This window comes from Ailuropoda melanoleuca, chromosome 1, assembly GCF_002007445.2.
Source record: "Ailuropoda melanoleuca isolate Jingjing chromosome 1, ASM200744v2, whole genome shotgun sequence".
Lineage (NCBI taxonomy): Eukaryota > Metazoa > Chordata > Mammalia > Carnivora > Ursidae > Ailuropoda > Ailuropoda melanoleuca.
Genome location: NC_048218.1, coordinates 38218204 through 38237013, shown reverse-complemented (window position 1 = coordinate 38237013; position 18810 = coordinate 38218204). Strand labels below are relative to the sequence as shown.

General features: G+C 35.1%; 1 protein-coding gene and 1 pseudogene across 3 annotated transcripts in view; both read right to left on the bottom strand.

Annotated features, from left to right (window-relative positions):
* The window catches only part of HTR1F (5-hydroxytryptamine receptor 1F), a 135253-nt gene that overhangs the window by 75708 nt on the left and 40735 nt on the right, over positions 1–18810 (bottom strand). Inside the window, exons 1-2 of one of the 3 annotated variants that reach the window (XM_034663590.1) lie at positions 15212–15264; positions 4668–4855 (exon numbers count right to left, since the gene is read on the bottom strand). The exons of 1 other annotated variant lie outside the window; for it this stretch is intronic. The gene's annotated coding sequence lies outside the window, so the exon portion shown is untranslated. Of the gene's footprint in view, positions 1–4667; positions 4856–15211; positions 15265–18810 lie in introns of those variants that run through there. One more of the 3 variants, XM_034663549.1, reaches the window with a different exon arrangement.
* LOC100477169 overlaps positions 1–18810 on the bottom strand; it is a 63378-nt pseudogene that overhangs the window by 5050 nt on the left and 39518 nt on the right.

Below are 18810 nucleotides of genomic sequence, written 5' to 3'. Positions count from 1 at the left end.
GTACCATACCGTTTTGATTACTGTAGTTTTGTAAAACGTTTTAAAATCAGGAAGTGTGAGAACCCCAATTTTGTTTTTCTTTCTCAGGATTGTTTTGGCTATTTGAGGCCCTTACAATTCCATATGAATTTTAAGATTGTTTTTTTCTATTTCTGAAAGAAATTGCCTTTGAGATTTTGATAAGGGTTGACTTGAATCTTTGCTTTGGGTAGTATGGACATTTTAACAATGTTAAGTCTTCCAATCCATGCATGAACATGGGATATTTTTCCATTTATTTGTGTCTTTAATTTCTTTTGGCAACATTTTGTAATTTTCAGTGTTCAAGTCTTTAACTTCCTTAGGTATGTTTATTCCTAAATATTTATTTTTAATGCTACTGTAAATGAAATTATTTTCTTAATTTCCTTTTCAGACTATTCAATATTAGCTAATTGTGTGTGTGTGTTTGTGTGTTGACTGTGTCCTGCAACTTTTCTGAATTTGCTTATTAGTTTGAATAGTTTTTGGTGGAATCTTTAGGATTTTCCACAAGAAGATTATATCATCAAAAAGAAAAAAAAGATTATATCATCTGTGAACAAAGATAATTTTACTTCTTTTCTGATTTGGATGTCTTTTATTTCTTTTTCTTACCTAATTGCTCAGGCTAGGCTTTCCAATACTATGTGGAATAGAGTTGCATAATGGACATCCTTGCCTTGTTTTTGATCTTAGAAGAAAATCTTTCAGATTCCCCTGTTGAGTATGATATCTATGAGCTTTTCATATGTGACCTTTATTACGTTGAGGTAATTTCCTAAGTTTCTTAGTCCGTTGACTGTTTTTATTATTACCATGAAAGGGTGTTTTTCTTTTCCTCTCCTATCTTCTTTTGTGTTTCACTGATTTTTTTTTACTGACATACTTGATTCCTCTCGTGTATTTTCTTTAGGAATTTCCTTTGTGGTAACCATGGGTATTACATAGAAGATCTTGCAGTTATAGAAGTCTGTTCTAAACTATTAACTTAATTTCAGTTGCACATAAAAACTCTACTCCTTTACATCCACCACATTTTAAGTCATTAGTGTCACAAATTAGGTATTTTTATATTTTGTATCCACTAATCTAATAATACAGTTGCAGTTATTTTTAATGCTTTTATCTTTAAATTCTATGCTAGAATTAAGGTGATTTATGGTTAATGCTAGAATTAAGGTGATTGTAGTGTTACAGGATTCTGTTTTTGTCTATATATTTATCATTGCCAGAGAGCTTTATATTTTTACCTGCTTTCATGGTGCTGGCTAGCAACCTTTCATTTGAACTTGAATGACTTCTTTTAGCATTTCTTGTAAGGCAAGTGTAGTAATGAACTCATTTAGGTTTTGTTTATCTATTAAAGTCTTTATCTCTCCTTCATTTTGGAGGACAGTTTACTGGAATACTTGTATCAATTATTTCTCCTGGTTTAGTAATAGTCTAAAAAGGCAAGACCGTACAGGGTTTAGATGATGGACCAGAATGTTTGTTGCAAGTAAATGTACACGGATATTCAACGCAATAATGCTAATTCCATAGGGAATGCTAGATCTTTAAATACATTTAATAGAAGTCTACACTCTATAGAGCAGGAAATACTAATAATAAATAAAATATTTGTTTGTACTTTAGAGACACAGGCTTAAAACCAGATAGAGGTTTTTCTATAATTCTCTGATAAGGCAATCTATTTTGGAGTTCAATTTTATTTACTCCTGATATAAAATTTTTTTTTCTGATGCTTTGAGAAATGTTAACTACTTTATAACAATTCAGGTAGATAACATTTCACCTAAGAAAACAAAATATAATCAGAAGTATCAAAGCCAGTAGGGATAAGAAAATATTTTAAGAAAATCTGCTACCAAGATTTGTGTTGCATTCTTTTATCGAAGCATATCGTTGTGAGCCATCTGTTTCTTTCTCCTTTTCTAAGCAGATCTTTTCACAAGCATTACTTATCCACCACAGTAAAAGAAAATCACACACTAACCAAATCTCACCAAGAGACTATGGAATTAATCTAATTAGTTCTTCATAATTGTTCATAAATTTATTAAAAGTTAATCTGAGCAAAACCCATTTACTTTATTATAAAAAAGGAAAAAGAGCTAAAACAAACAATGGGATCCAACAAATGTGAGAAACCTCAAGATAAAAGCCACTGTGGCAAAAAAATCATCTTCTAAAGTGTCAGAAATTGTACACATTTCATGAATTGATGTGGCTAGTTAACCTGTAAGATGAGAGGAGAGGGCAAATTGTAGCAGTGCCATAAGGAACACCAGAGGGGGAAATACTAAAAGGAAACATAGAAAGAAACGAAGTGATAAACCATAGCAAAATATCTATATTTACTTAGACCTGTCATTTATCCTGTTGGTTCAGCAGAGACAATATTTAGTTAATGATTTAGACAAGAAAAAAAAGGGAGCTATGAAGTCAAATCCAGATGTGGAAAAGTTTTCTAGTGAAAATATATTGCAAGGTCCCTATTATTTGGATAAAGCGGTACCATTTTAAATTTCAGCCAGACTGCATTTTCTTCAGTGAGTAAAATGAGAATACCTATGGTAATATGAATGAAATAGAATTTGATATTTTTTAAGCAAAAAACTCCAGGTTCATTAGAAGAATTAACAGACTTTCATGGATAGTACATGTCCAACTTCTTATTGTGAGAAATGCATAGTCCATGGAACATATATACATCGATTTGCTGGAGGTGACTCAAGGATACAAGATATAACTTATTTTCCTGGATAATCTATTTTACTTAGAGATTTCTGAATAAGAGTTAAACATTTTTGCCCCCTTAAAGATTTTATCCAGTGCTAGAGCAAATAAAATATGTGTTTCATTTTTTCCCCATTTTAACTGTTCTGAAGATTTCTGTGTGGGTATGTGAGAAAACAGAACATGAGGGAAGGAGGGAGTAAGATAGAAAATTTTAATGTGCAGTGAGAGATTTAAAAATCTGATACCTCTATGTTCTCTAAGAACGTGTTTTTATTTATTTAATTTTTATTTATTGATTTTTTTAAAAGATTGATTTATTTATTTAGTTGACAGAGAGAGAGAGAGAGAGCGCACAAGCAGGGGGAGGGAGCAGGAGGGAGAGAAAGAGGGAGAAGCAGGCTCCCCACGGAGCAAGGAGCCTGACACGAGGCTCAATCCCAGGACCCCAGGTTCATGACCTGAGCCAAAGGCAGACACTTAACTGACTGAGCCACCCAGACACCCCAGAACTTGCTGTTTTAATACCACATTCTCATCAAAGGGGAAAATGCTAAAGTATATTAAGCCAGCATCACTGACCCACACAGAAAGTGCTGCCACAGGTTGAAATGAGCTCAAACAAGGATATTTTCTTCTGAGGTATGAAAAATTTCATGGCCCAGTGTTTAAAAAAAATACTTTAACATATTACAAGCTAGTACCGAATTGTTTTTGTTGTATTCTATATCAAAACACTTCTCATAAAGCAGTTCACTTCTTCCAACAATCATATTGCATCAACATTTTGTCTTTAAACAATTGTCTAAGCTTTCATTTCAAGTTAACCTAATGTTCTTTACAGAAATATTGCTCAGGGTGGGCGTAAAGAAATCTAGAAAAGTGGTACTATACTTCCTTCCTTTTCCTCAATTGCTCTATCACCTGAAAACAAACATGTGCACATATGTGCGCAAACACACACGCACACACACAATTTGTGGCATGCATGGCTCTGAAAATCCTAACCCAAACAATTTCCCTTTCTTATGGAAATCACTGGCCTAAGAGAAACTCTGGTGAATAACTGTAAGAAATCAAACTGCCATATTTTACAGGAAAAACCATTAAAACTTTTTTTTTGTTTCTTTCTACAAGTACAGAAAAAGAAATCTTGTGTACAAAAAAAAAAACAGTGGAAAGCATAATGAAACCAGCAAACATCCTGTGTTTTGAGGTGTCCCTCTAGGTCAATTTCTAAATTCCCTTATAATGTGAAGGTATAGGAAAGTATGTGTGTGTGTGTGTGTGTATATATATATATATATATATATATATATATACATATATATATATATTATATATGAAAATATAGGGTAAAATCTGGTGATGCCCTGTAATAAAGATGAGGATGTGTTTTAATACACTCAAAAGACATTCTGAAGCAACCGGTTGTTTTTTCTGCAAAGTATTTATGATTTTGCTATGGATGCATTATAAACAAAATTAATTGCCTTAACTAGTCTCTCTCCAGCAAGACTCTGAATCTAAAGTCATGTTCTGACTAGTGGCTTTAAATCTCTATCCAACTATCCAAATATTCAGATTGGACATATGCTGATAACACCTTAGTACGTAATATTTGCTTTTGCATTTGAGGCTCTTATTTTGAATATTCTAGGTAGAAGCAGTGGACTACCAATTGACATTCTTTTAGAACACTGGAATATTGACTTATTGAAGTTATTTTTACAAATTGTTTATTCCTCACTTTAGTGAGAAATTGCCTGGTCATCAACAATTTAAAAAACAAATATCAAAGCTTCTTGTCTGGTTAGAGGGCTGCGACCAACCCTTGGATTAACTTTCATACCAACCTTCACACAGACACAACTATATTTTATGACTGAAGTGAAAAGAAAACCTACCTGAAAGCACTAGATAGTGTCCAAAAGTAGACAGATATTGGAGACAAATCAGTGCTTTGTAGAATGGAATCACACGGAGTGGGCTTCCCATATATACGACTTTTCAACTGATGACAAGCACAGGTCTTCATCATGTAGGGTAGCTAAAACTCCAATAGAAAATCCACAACCTTATTGGCTTGAAGAACCTGAGGACAGAATTTGGGTCAACCATAGTCATTGAATAATGTCAGGTGAGATTCCCAAAATGAGATAGCCTAAGAGGAGGAGCCCTGAATTCCATGTATCAACCCTAACCAGTTCTTTGGCTGATCTGAACAACATATATGTGGGACAGACCCCTAGCAGCACAGCTAAGGTTACAAAAATAAACTGACATTTGGGCTGCTGCCATTGCAAGATAGTTTCAGGTTTAAGCTGGCTGTGCATGGCAAGCCGAATAATAGCCTACCAGAGATGTCCATGTCCTGATCCTTGGAACTGGTCAATACGTTAAATTACATGCCAAAGGAAATTCAGGTAGATGGAGTAAGGTTGCTAGTCATTTTAACTGGAAAAGGAAGATTTTCTGCATTATGTTTGTGGGCCCAATGTAATCTCAAGGGTCCTAAAATGTTTAAGGGGGAAGCAGCAGAGTAATTTCAGAGTGATGGGATATGAGAAAGAGTAGATAAGCTACTCTTGGCTTTGAATATGGAAAGGAGCCACCAGCCAAGGAATCTGTAGCTTCAAGAAACTAGAAAAAAAAATTCCCTTAGGTGTCTCCTAAGAAAGGAATGCAGTCTTGCTGACATCTTCATGTTAGCCCATGAGAACAATTTCAGACTTCTGATGTCCAGAACTGTAAGTGAAATTTGTGTTGTTCAATCCACTAAGCTTGTAGTGATTTGTTACAAAGGCCATAGAAAACTAATGCAGATTTTGGTACTGGAAGTGGGGTGGTGCTGTAACAAATACCAAAAAATGTGGAAGTGGCCTTGGAATTGGGTAATGGATTAAAGCTGGAACATTTTGGGGGAACATCATGGGAAGAGCCTGGACTGCCTTGAACATACTGTTAGTAAAAACATGGATGTTAATAAACTTGCTAGAGAGAACCCAGAAGGGAATACGGAGCATGCTATTGGAAACCGGAATAAGGGGATCTATAGTGGCAGAGAAGTGAGCAGAAATGTGCTCTGCAGTTATATGCAAAGTAGAACTTGTAAGTAATGAACGGGAATATTTAGCTGAGGAAATTTCCAAGCGAAGTGTTGAAGCTGTGGTTTGGTTTCTTCTTGCTTTTTAGAGTAAAATGTGAAATGAAAGAGATAAAATTACAGAAAAACTATCAGGCAAAAAAGATCAACTTTGATAACTTGAATCTTCAGGAAGGAATAAAGCACGTCAGAAATAGTAAATGTGTCAGTAAATATAAGAGCTTGTTACTTCCCCTCTTAACTTATTTAAGACATAAATAATTGTTTTTTTTTAAAGATTTTATTTATTTGAGAGAGAGAGAGATCACAAGCAGGGGAGAAGGGTAGAGGGAGAGGCAGACTCCCCATTGAGCAGGGAGCCTCGACATGGGACTTGATCCCAGGACCCTGGGATCATGACCTGAGCTGAAGGCAGATGCTTATGGATGAGCCACCCAGGTGCCCTAAAATATAAACTGTTTAAAGGAAAATTATAACACTGGATGGTGGAGTTTCTAACATATGTAAATGTAATACATATGAGTAACATAAAAGATCAGGGGGTAAATAGCCCACATGGTTACATGGTTTTTATATTTTATATGTAGTAGTACTATATTAACTGCAACTAGAATGTGAAAAGTTAAGGATGATTCCTTATTTAATTGATATAATTGATATAATTCCTTATAATTCCTTAAGTCACTTAAAAGAATACTAAAAAAACCTCAAAACCCAATAGATATAAATGACTATCAACAAAGGTTTAGGAAAACGCAAATTTAGGTAACTAGAAGAGGTGTGGAAAGGAACCAGCCATCTAATTTTCACAGTGCAATGGAAAAGAACTATTTTTGTGTCTTCTAAAAATATTTATGAGCTGTGTGGCCTTAAACTTTGGCAAGAGAAATTTAAATCTCATATAGGATAAACTGTAAGGCATGTTGAATATTGCTCCTCTACACAAGGGATGAAAATGGCTTATCTAGATGTTTAGGCTAATGTCAATAATTATTGTTGGTATATTAATGGAAATGTAGCTCTTGTAAAGGGAATCATTTTGATTTTTTTCTTCTAACTAAAGACTAAAGAAGCTCGTCATTTCCAGGAGGTAAAATTCTTCATCCTAACTTTTGGGGCTTTACTTCAAAATTTAATTATTTCGACTTCATTCATAATAGATTTAGTATTCACAGTGATAAGAAGGGTGAAACAATGTTTTTCTTAATCGGTGAACCTAATTTCTGGTAAAACCAGTAGAGACACTATTTCAATATTCTGCCTACAAGCAAAAGCAAAATTTCTTACCTTCTTAGGTACCATGGGCTTGAACTCTGGCATTCTCTTCCAGAGTTATTCATGCAAAGCATTTATTTAAATATTCCAATTATTATGCCATGTCCTTATGAAAGCAAAGAAATGCTGAACTGTGATTGAGATAAACTTAATATCCTGTTCTGATTCTAAACCTGGATCTTAACAAAACTGAAAAAAAGGATAACTCACTCTGTATATTTATTAAATCGCTAATGATAAGAGAGGGAAGTTTAATATAAAATTCCATCTATAGGCTAGTTTATCAAAGCAACCAAAAATGTGAATCTAGGAAATAATAAAAATCAATAGAGGAAAAAAGGGGGAGGGGTGGTGAATGCCAAAGAAGAAGGTGTGTCTGGGTACAGATATGGCCTGAGTCAGAGTGGCACAGAGAAAGGACAACAAAAGAATTCCTAACTCAGCCTAATGCTCTCTAAAAATTACAGCCTAATGTATGTCATGCCTCAGTTAAATAATAACACAAACTGTAACCCAGCATTCAATGGTACTCATGTATTTACATATTATAGAAATACCCTTATATTTATCAATTGGTATAATAAGTTAAAAAATATTTATTAAGGAGCACCAAGCTGGCTCAGTCAGTAGAGTATGTGACTCTTAATCTCAGGGTCATGAGTTCAAGCCTCACACTGGGCATGGAGGCTACTTAAAAACAAAAAGTTATTGGTTGCACTCTAGATAAGAGAATTGATTTTACAAGTACCTATATTCATAAAAATTTTCCATTTTTCACTTTAAAAATGCATGTTATCTAAAATGCTGTTAATGAAAAATAATGATATTCAGATTATTATGACAAACATTTCTTGGCAAAGTTCTATATCTATGCACTGCATTTTGAAATTTCTACATTATCTTTAATGTCAAATGTATACTTTGCCTAAGTGGCCTACATATTTAAGAAGCTTCCAGGTGTTGTCAATGGTGTTGGACTCATAGACTACCCTTTAGAGCACTTCATAAATCCCAACCCCTTTCCAGCTCATCCCTTCCACAGAAGATAGATTTATATTGCCGTCTGATATATTAATAATCAATACCGTTGTTTTAGGCAGGAACTTACTTGTTAGGGGTAAATATAGGAGCAATAGATGATATAATTCCCTAGGTGTTGAACATGGAAAAAAGGTTTGCTTCCCTTAATTACTGGCCCTATTGATTCCTTAGCATTGTAGCTGTGAAAACCAGTCAATGTCATATGGCTGTAGGGATGATGCTTTTTGTGGTTCTACTCCAGAAGCAACATTCTATTAGTACCTCATTCCTGTTGTCTATAGAATGACATACTGCATACTAAGATACCAGCTGGTCATGTTGGCCAATCTCCAAAAACGCGACTCAGTCCAATTTAGTATCTTTTTAGAATAACCATTTATGTGAGAATAATGTGTTACAGCAATGAATAGCAGTAATGCATTCCTTGACAAAACTTCTTAAATTCAAGGAAGGAAATGCACTGTTGAACAGGGAAATTAATAAAAACCCAAGTGTTGCAGCCACTTGCCTCAGATCTGTGACTTTTGCAGCCTGGATTTGCAAAGGCACTAGAAATGGTTTGATCCATTACAAAGTAAGTGCTGACCTCTATGGTAAAGCATCTCTGTCATTCCTAGTAAAGATATGCTTGGTAAAAAGGAGGAAATGTACACAAAATATCCCATTGTTGTAAAGAAAACACAGAATATCCATTTTTCTCAAATAAAATTAATTTTACAGGCGATTGCAGGTCCTTGAAAAAACTGAAACCACACTAGCAAATATGGTACTCAGGGTTCTAAAATAGAGACGATGACATATAAGAAAGTTCACGGAGCCAATGGAATTCCAAAATATCTTTAAAAAGTAAAATATGCAAAGACAAAAAGGTGATTGATATGAAGGGCATTTCATGTTGGTGGAAAGAGAAGCCCGAAGAAGTAGCAAAACACAAACAAAAGGTAATGTTATCTTCTCAGGCTAACCAATGCAATACGCTGGCTGAGTGTGAAGTTTTTACGATTAAGCCCAATACAGACAGTTAAGAATGAGCAGACATTCATAGGTGATCACAAGCCACAATGTGATAGGCCTATCCAGCCCTGGGCGTATGTCCGAGGTACACAAACTTTGACATTGTTCTGTATATTACTTTGCTCAGTGAAAGTTGTGAACTCATTTAGACTATACATGTTAGGCATATTTATCAAGCCATAAACTCCTTTATCCACAAAAAATATTTTGAGATTTATTGATAGTAATTTGATTGGGGCCTGAGTTTGGGTTGAGGGTGGGGAATAGGTTATGATTCTCTTTCTTCTTTTACTACTGCATTCTTTACCGAAGGACAAATAGAGTAAGAGTACACTTTACCATTTTTCATTTTTCTTTTTTTCCCCTTTAGAATATTGAAGAAATTTAGTTTAACAATAAAAACAATAGTGATATTACCATCACACCTTGTGTAAGCAGAATAACCCCCAAAGATGTCTGTGCTCTAATCCCCCAGATCCTGTGAATATGCTACTTTACATGGCAAAAACGACTTTTCAGATGTTACTAAGAGTATAGACTTAAAATGAGAATATTATCCTGGATTATCTGGGTGGGCACAATATAATCTTAGAGAACATTCTCTGGTGGGAGTGAAAAGATAAGACAGGAAAAGAAAGAGAAGAATGTTGAAGTGTGAGAGAACTCAGCCTGTTGTTGCTGGCTTTGAAGATGGAGGAAGAGGTGACAAGGAATGGGGGTGGCCTCTGGAAGCTGGAAAAGGCATGGGAACACACGCTTCCCTACAGTCTGGAGATGGAACACAGCCCCGCTCTTATTTTAACTTGGTGTAGCCTGAATTAGATTTCTCACCTACAGCAAGTATAAAATAATAAATTTGTGTTCTTTAAGCTGCTAAATTTATGAGAATTTGTTACAGCAACACCTGAAAATGAATATATCAAGACTGATAAGAAGAAGAGAAATGGACACAAACTTATTTTAACTTAGCCCTCCCCTTTACACTGATCTTTTACAATGGCCCTATGAGATATGCATTAATACCTCAATTTAAAGATGAAGAAACCTTAGTTTGTCTAGCCTTATGTCACTCAAAAAAAGAATGACACCAACATAAGTTTTCTCACACTGTCCTTACATTTTGCTGGAAAAGAAAGGCATCGGACATGTAATTAGAAGTATGATGGATGACAGAAGGGAAAAATCAGAGTGCTACTGGCCTGTAAAACTGAGACCAGCACATAGCCCAGGAGGTCAGGAAGAACGCTCTGAAGCTACCATGTCCTAGATGAGACCTAGAATGGAGTAAGTGAGACCAATGAAGCAAGGGAAGCTGGTGGGGGAAACCCTTTCTTGAGCAAATGCTATGCCATGGAGGCAGGTCTAGAGATAAAGCCAAGTTTAGAGTATTTCACAAACTGAAACCAGTTCAGAATGACCAAAAGAAGGGAAAAACTGTCTGGGTGAGGCTGAAGACGTAGGCACAGAGAGTCCCTAGATCTCATCTTAAAAACAATGGAAAATGAGTGAAGGATTTTAAACTAGTGTGCGACTCAAAAATGTTCACATTTTAAGTATTCCTCTGGTTACAAGAGTTTAAATGGATTGGAAAGGAGGTAGTGTGGACAATTAATAGGCTATAGTGGTAGACCAGGGAAGAATGACAGAAATGAAGATTGAGAGAATGTGCTACATTCAAGAAATATTGAGGGTTGGCATGGACTTGATTGGGCATGGGGCATTTGGAATCCAATAGTAGTTTGAAAATTCTGGCATCAAATAGAGGGAACATGGGGAGATTCATCGTGAAGGGCAATGTTCCAGGTGATGTTTGTTTGAGAAAAAATATTACGAGTTCTGTTGGATATATTGAGTTTGAAATGTCTTTGAGTCATTCAAGTAAGGATACTGAGTTGCCATTAATTATATGGATTTGAAAATCAGGGAACAGGCTTGGTCTTGAAAAACATCTGGGAGTTACTGACAAATAAAGCAAGAGTATACCGAGGGGGAAAGAAAAGTACCTGGGACAGAACCTTAAGGAATGCTATTCCAGTGATAATGGAATGGAGGGTGGGAAACTGACAAGTTTCAGAGCCACTGACAGAGTCAAGATATGTAGCCAAATTTGCATGACTCTGAAGTCCAGAATCCGAGATATCTTGCTTTATTAAAGAATAATTTTGGAAGGCTTTAAGAGATTCCTCCTTCTTTTGAATGGAATGAAGATCATGGACATTTAAAAGACATATTAAAATACCTTCTTCAAAATTAGTTATTCTTTTTTCCTATTTTGGGTCTATTTATGAAGGAACAAACATCCCTACAATCCTTCATCCTTTTGGAAGGTATTTGTTATGTGTTATAAATCTGTATGGCTGGCTTTAGATAGAGAATTAATTAATTAAATTAATTTTTAAAAGATGGATTATGCATTTGCTATTCTTCCTATTCATTACAGTGTGCATATGGAATATTAGTTATGATGATGTAGTAATATGTATTCTCTACCGGAACTAGACAAGTGTGTCAAGAATTTTCTGTTTATTGGAAAATATCTTAATTTGGTGCAATATAAAAATATTTGGCAAATTGTATTTCTAAATATTCAGAGACAATTTTCTCCTGCTCGTCTCCATTCTGTCTCATTGTATTCTTCAAGCAGCAAACATGAACATAATAAAATAATTTCTTGTTTCACCAAATAGTCCTAGGCAGAGCAACATCATAAAGGCAGAGAGCAAAACATAGAAAACACTAACAAGTCTGGAGAAATAAAAGGGTAACTAGCACAGGCTGTAAACTGCAACGGAATCAATAGAAGCTGATGTGTATCAGTTTTACTAATGTCCTAGAGACTGTGTTCTGAGATTCTCAGAGGGTAAAACTTATGTGAAGACATACAGATTGAAGTTTACAATAGCAGTTATAAGACTTTTATTCCATTCTTAGAGATATGATGCAGGCTGCACTAGTTTCCATGACATTCCATTGTCCAAATGGACATTTATATTGGCAAAAACTTTGGAGAAAATTGCATATTCCGCAAGGTGATTTTTTTTTTTTAAATCTTTTTGGGTTAAAGCCTTTACTTATTTGAGAGAGAGAGAGAGAGCACCAGTGGGGTGAGGGCAGAGGAAGAAGCAGACTCCCTGCCGAGCAGGGAGCCCAGAATCCCCTGGGATCATGACCTGAGCCGAAGGCAAATGCTTAACCAACTGAGCCACCCAGGCATCCCTAACCTTTTTTGGTTTAGTAACTATATATATTAGCAACTGATTGGAGGTTTATCTTCCTCAGTGATGTTGGAAGAAATTCTTTGCAGAAACCAGTTTCGTTTTGTGTATGCCCCAAAGAACAGGGGTATAAATGTCAAATATACGCCATATGAGACAAGTACAGACTGTCCCTTTGGATACTTCAAACCTTTAAATCATGTCCAAATATATTTACTTCTACACATTTCATTTTTTTAAAAATTGCCTTTATTTTTTAGGTATTAGATTCACAAAAAAACTGAGCAGGAAGTACAGAGACTTTACATATGCTCCCTGCCCTCCGTACCTAATTTTAATATATTACTTTATTCTGATTAGAGGTAACACAATGGATGGAGAAAGAGGATTCTGGAAAGGTGGCAGCTAAATGCATCTCACTTTTCCCTCCATTCTCAATGTCAAAGTAAATGATCTTTTCTGCCTCTGCCAGTCAGACTAGCTGGAGAAAAGGCCACTGCAGAACTTTGACCCTCTGAACTGTTGAGAATCATTAGGGAACAATTACACACATTATTCTGGAAGTGGAGTTTAAATCCTAGAGAAAATCTCCCAGAAAAACAAATCATTAAGATTAACATAAGAAGGGACAAACTTAAATGGACCAATTACTATAAAAATAAATATGAAGATATTAAAAAGGCATCAAGATGGATTCACAGCTAAATTTTACTAGTTTTTAAAAGGCGGGCATTAAAATATTATTTAAACTATGTCAGATTATGGAAAAAGTATAAAACTTTATGAAAGGACATAAAGATATGAGCAACGAAATGCCAAGATATTTGGGAAGGAAATTGTAATTAGAATCACAATGGGTCTTAGTTTAAAACACCTAAGGTTGAAAACACCTAAGACAAATTTCTCAAGGAAGAACAGCTGTCTAAGAACAGCCAAGTGAAAATAAAAAAGATTACCAAGGTGGAATTTGCTTTAGCAAACAGTCTATATTAAAAAAAAGAGATCAGGAGCGCCTGGGTGGCACAGCGGTTAAGCCTCTGCCTTCAGCTCAGGGCGTGATCCCGGCGTTATGGGATCGAGCCCCACATCAGGCTCTCCTGCTGTGAGCCTGCTTCTTCCTCTCCCACTCCCCCTGCTTGTGTTCCCTCTCTCACTGGCTGTCTCTCTCTCTGTCGAATAAAAAAAAAAAAAAAAAGAGATCATATAGTCGTGGCATACAGATAAAAAGAGATTTATGTAGCAGAATCGAGATTCTACAAATTGCAGAATATGTGAAAATTTAATGCATGACATAGGCAGTATCAGTGGGGGAAATGTGGTTTATTTAATAAACATATCTGGGTATTATTTCAGGGTGAAACTAAGTTGAAGCCCCAGTTTACATCATATGCAAAATAAATTTCAGATGTATTAAGGAAGAGCAGTTTTAGATGTAAACCTTGGAGGCTACATGCAAAACTCAAGAATGGAAAAAACTTCTTAAACAAAAACAGAAGTGCATACACTATTAAAACAATAGAAAGAGACTTTTTGCTACAAAATTTATAGTAAGAATGGTAGGTTAAAGGCTAAAAGTCAATAAAAAATTGTTAAATTGACAAGAAGACAAAAATGTAATCAAAACTTGGACTGGAAAAAATATGTAAAATCAGTTCACATTAGAGAAAATCCAAAGGTCAATTAATATAAATGATTTGATGAAAGTCATTACTGATCGGGGTAATGAGCTTGAAAGTAACCATCAAATACTGCTTCATATGTATCAGACTGGCAAAAATATTTATTGCTAGTGAGGATATTGAGAAAAATATAGTCTCAACTCCTGTTTGTAGAAATGTACATAGTGTACATTGTTATATAGATCTGTAAATTTTTTTTTGTTTGTAGGGAGGAGAGGAATCTAGCACTATCTATTTCAATTTGAAAGATACATATCCTTAGATCTGGCAATGCTGCTCCTGTAAATCTATCCCCTAGCAACTGAAGCATCAATTCATTAGGCTCGATGTTCAGGGATGTTTACTGTATCATTGTAAAAGTAACACCATAGAGGAATAATTGGATTAATTACGGCACAGCAGCAACATGGAATATTAGACTGTCATTAAAAAGAGTGAGTTAGCATAGTTGACTTGAAGATCCTCATGAAATATTAAGCAATAAAATTAAGAGGCAAATAAGTGTATACACTATTGTATTTTTAAAAAGCAAACAAAACCCCTTGTAAATGTGGGTAGTTATACAAGTAGATTTTGATTGATTACTATCTGGGAGTGGGAATGGAATACTTGGAGGCTTATAGACCTGAGTGAGAGAATGTTAAAAAAGATAGTAATAATAAATCCACGTGACATTTCATTTTGGTAAAAATCATATCTGTGTAAATGACACATGCATGCATGAAGAAATTCAAATAAAAATATGGAATTAGATCTATCTGCTTGTCAGATGATCGTGATATTCTGTTATGTGAAAAAGAACTGCAAAATAATGGGCATAATGGAATTTTGTTTTGGTAAAAAAAGAAATTAGAAACAAGTATTTAAAAAGGTATGTTTATATAAACCATGAGAAAAAGGTAGAAAGATCCCAGGCTTGTTAATGTTCTTACTTTGCTGGGATGAGAGCAGAGATGAGATGTTGGAAGGCAGGTAGAAATGGCTAATTCTGCATTTTAACATAGCTATTCTGCTTCACTTATTACAAAACAATCAAATGAAGATAAATTTTAGAAAAGTAGTATGTACATATTATAGACCACTATAGAAAATTTATGTAAATAGAAAATGATGAGCGGTACCTGGGTGCCTCAGTCAGTTAAGCATCTGCCTTTGGCCTGGGTCATGATCCCACAGTTCTGGGATCGAGCCCTGCGTCGGTTTACCCGCTCAGCGAGGAGCCTGCTTCCGCCTCTCCCTCTGCTTGCTGCTCCCCCTGCTTGTGCTCTCTCTCTATATCAAATAAATAAATAAAATCTTAAAAAAAAAGAAAAATATGATAAGAAAATAAAGATCACTTAATTCCAGGACACAGAAATACCTAGCATCATTTTTTGTTAAATTTTTCTAGTATTTTTTCTGTTCTTTGTATAAAAAATTTGTATATGCCACTTTGCATTTTCAGGGTGTATCTATTTTTCTTTATACTTTTTGCTTAATAAAATACTGTGTTTTGTATCATTAATCTTTGGAAATATTTCTCATATTGACATTTAATTTGATGAATGTATCATAATTTATTGATTTGTTAAATCATTTTCTCATTTTTAAACGTTCAGATTTATATGTTTTTGTAATTCTAAGCATCTCCTTGTACCTAATATCTGCTTTTTAAAAAGTTTTCTATATATATTACTTGAAATTCCAAGCTTCTATGAAGCTTAATAACTTAAAACACTAAAATAAAACAAATTTTATTTCTTTTTTAAAAGATTTTATTTATTTATTTTAGGGGGGAGAGGCAGAGGCAGACAATCTCAAGCAGACTCTCCACTGAGCACAGAGCCTGACGTGGGGCTCAATCCCATGACCCTGAGATCATGACCTGAGCCCACGCTTAACCAACTGCACCACTCAGGTGCCCCAAACAAATTTTATTTCTTGAAGATTTCCCAAGAACTTCTGCTCATGCCTCATTCCTGGTCACTTTTTCTCCCCCTCTTCTCCTAAGATTAGATGTTGAAGGATTGAGAAAGAATCTCTACTCCCATTCAGGTTACTCTTCTTGAAAACAAGGAATCTTTGAATATTTACCATTCAAAACCCCAAAACAAAAAGGACTCAACACATTGCAATAAGGTATGAAACATCTTTGATTTCACGTGATTTTTTCCTAAGAATAAATTTCTGGAAGTGGAATTCTTCAGTCCAAGCTCTAGGTACTTGACGTTTAGGTACTTGATACTTACTGTCAAGTAGAACTATAGCAAATTTGTGCCAATTAATCTTCCTGCCGAAAGGATACAATGAAAGCACCTCCATCAAATCATCATTATTACTATTTACAAATATTTGTTAATTTAAAAGCCTAAATCCCCCAAAAGCATTTCATTAATCTTTTAATTTATATTTCTTTTGAGTGAAGTTGTACATTTTTCATGATAAATAATAATTTGTATATGTTATTTAATGAATTTTATATTCAGTTTTATTTCCCCCATTTTGGATTTGGATGTTTGTGTGTGTGTGTGTGCTACATACCTTAAAAAAGAATTATACCCTTGGTGCACCTGGGTGACTCAGTTAAGTGTCCAACTCTTGATTTTGGCTCAGGTCATGATCTCAGGGTCATGATCTCAGGTGGTGAGGTCGAGCCCCGCACTGGGCTCCGTGCTCAGCAAGGAGTCTGCTTGAGATTTTCTCTCTCCCTCTGCCCTTCCCCTTTGCTCTCTGTCTCAAAGAAATTAATTAATTAAAAAAAGAATAACGCACTTACCTGGAAAAATGGACATTTTTGAATACAATGACCATGTGATTATTTTACTTTCAATTAAAGCAAATTAACAGGGTAATTAGCCACAAAATGACATTTCACTGTCTGCTAGAAAATTTCCATAAGACTCTTAAAAAATTAAACCCCAGTGTGAAAAACTTGGAATTTCTATTTCAACAGTTATAAATTATCTTATGCAATTAAGATACAATTACATTCTTATCTGTGAAGAAGTTGTCTTTAACCATGAAGATTGTCATTCAAACTTCATGCTCAGGAGGAGTCTGTAATATTATGGAATAGTGTCTTCCTTCCAGTCCAACGCTGAAAGACAGCATTCAGTCATGACAATAAAGTCGGATTTATAATTAAAAAAAAAAATAGGAATGCTGACTATGTTACTATCTAGCTGGGTGATTTGGAAAACTCATTTGACCCTTCATGAGCCTATTTTTCTCATTTATTAAATTATAAAGTTGGCATTCTCTCTCACTTATCCTGCTTTGTCTTCATCCCACCTTTATGTAACTCACTTTGTGTTTATTTGATTATATTTACGGTCTGTCTCCTCCCCCACTGGAATGTCAAACCCCACAAGAGTGAGGACTTTGAGTTACCACTTACCTCTAGCACCTAGAAGACTGCAGGCACACAGTGAGTACCCTATTAACCACTGTCAAAAGGGGAGCCTGGCTGGCTCAGTCGTTTAAGCATCTGCCTTCAGCTCAGGTCATGATCCCAGGGTTCTAGGATCGAGTCCTGCATGGGGCTCTTTGCTCAGTGGGGAGCCTGTTTCTCCCTTTGCCTGCTACTCCCCGCCTGCTCATGCTCTCTGTCTCTGACAAATAAATAAATAAAATCTTTTTTAAAAAGTGAAAAGAACTGGCTGCCTGTTGTGTGCTACGTACTAGGGATATGATGATGAATAAAACCCATGCTCGGAAGGAGTTCATAATGCAGTGGATGAGTTTCTGAGTGAAAATGCCAAAATAATCTTTTCGGAGAAGAGCATATATTCCATCTCTAAATAAGAAATTAGGACTTAAAAAATGGGAAATATAACATATAAAATGTCCAAATCATCTGACAAATATATTCACTTAAATCAGATAATGAGAACTTGAAGAATGCATGGAAATAGATTTTATTTTCTCTTTCTTTTGTAAATAGAACTTATGCCAGGCCTTGCCTTTGTTTGAGAAAGAAAGTCAGATAATGAAGGGGCAGCTGTAAGTTTATGTGATATCGATAAATGTATTGCGTTTGGTCACAAGGTACTTCAAAGGATACAATGTCAACATCAAACAGAACTATCAAGTACACACAGGAAGAACACAGTTCACATTTAATATTTTAGGATGAAAATAGAAAATATTCAAGAAATAACATCATAAACAGAATCCAGCTAAACATATCAATGAGTTACATATTCAGGTTACCTCAAGAAGTTAAAATAATTTTAGCTTGTATTATTGATATGACTAACATAAACAAAAAGGTTTTACAAGTTATCTTCGCTTTTGCTTTTATCAATATTTTTATTTCTGAGATTGTTCTTGAGTGAATATAAGTTATCACTACTTGCAGGAAACTTCTGGCATCATTCCAGATACACAGGTGGGAATACAATCTCAGGGGCTTTAATTACACAGGTCCACCTGAATAATGGAGTTTGCCAGCCATGCTTCAGAGCTAAAGGGTCATGAAAACTTGTCTGAACTTGGAAACCTTGATCATGACACTCAGGTTTACTAAGACCCAACTACAGCATCTGGACAGCATGTCCTTTCAATCCTGTAGTTGAATGTGTGCCTGTTGTTGTATGGTTCCTAGAGGAATATTTCAGATTTTAAAAATTACTTGACTATGGTCTCTGGTGGAGGGAAATACATTTCTTCCTTAGGCAGATATCCCGATACACTACAGACTAAGTGCCACAAGTTTGTTTTATAAGGTGTAAGTCTTCCA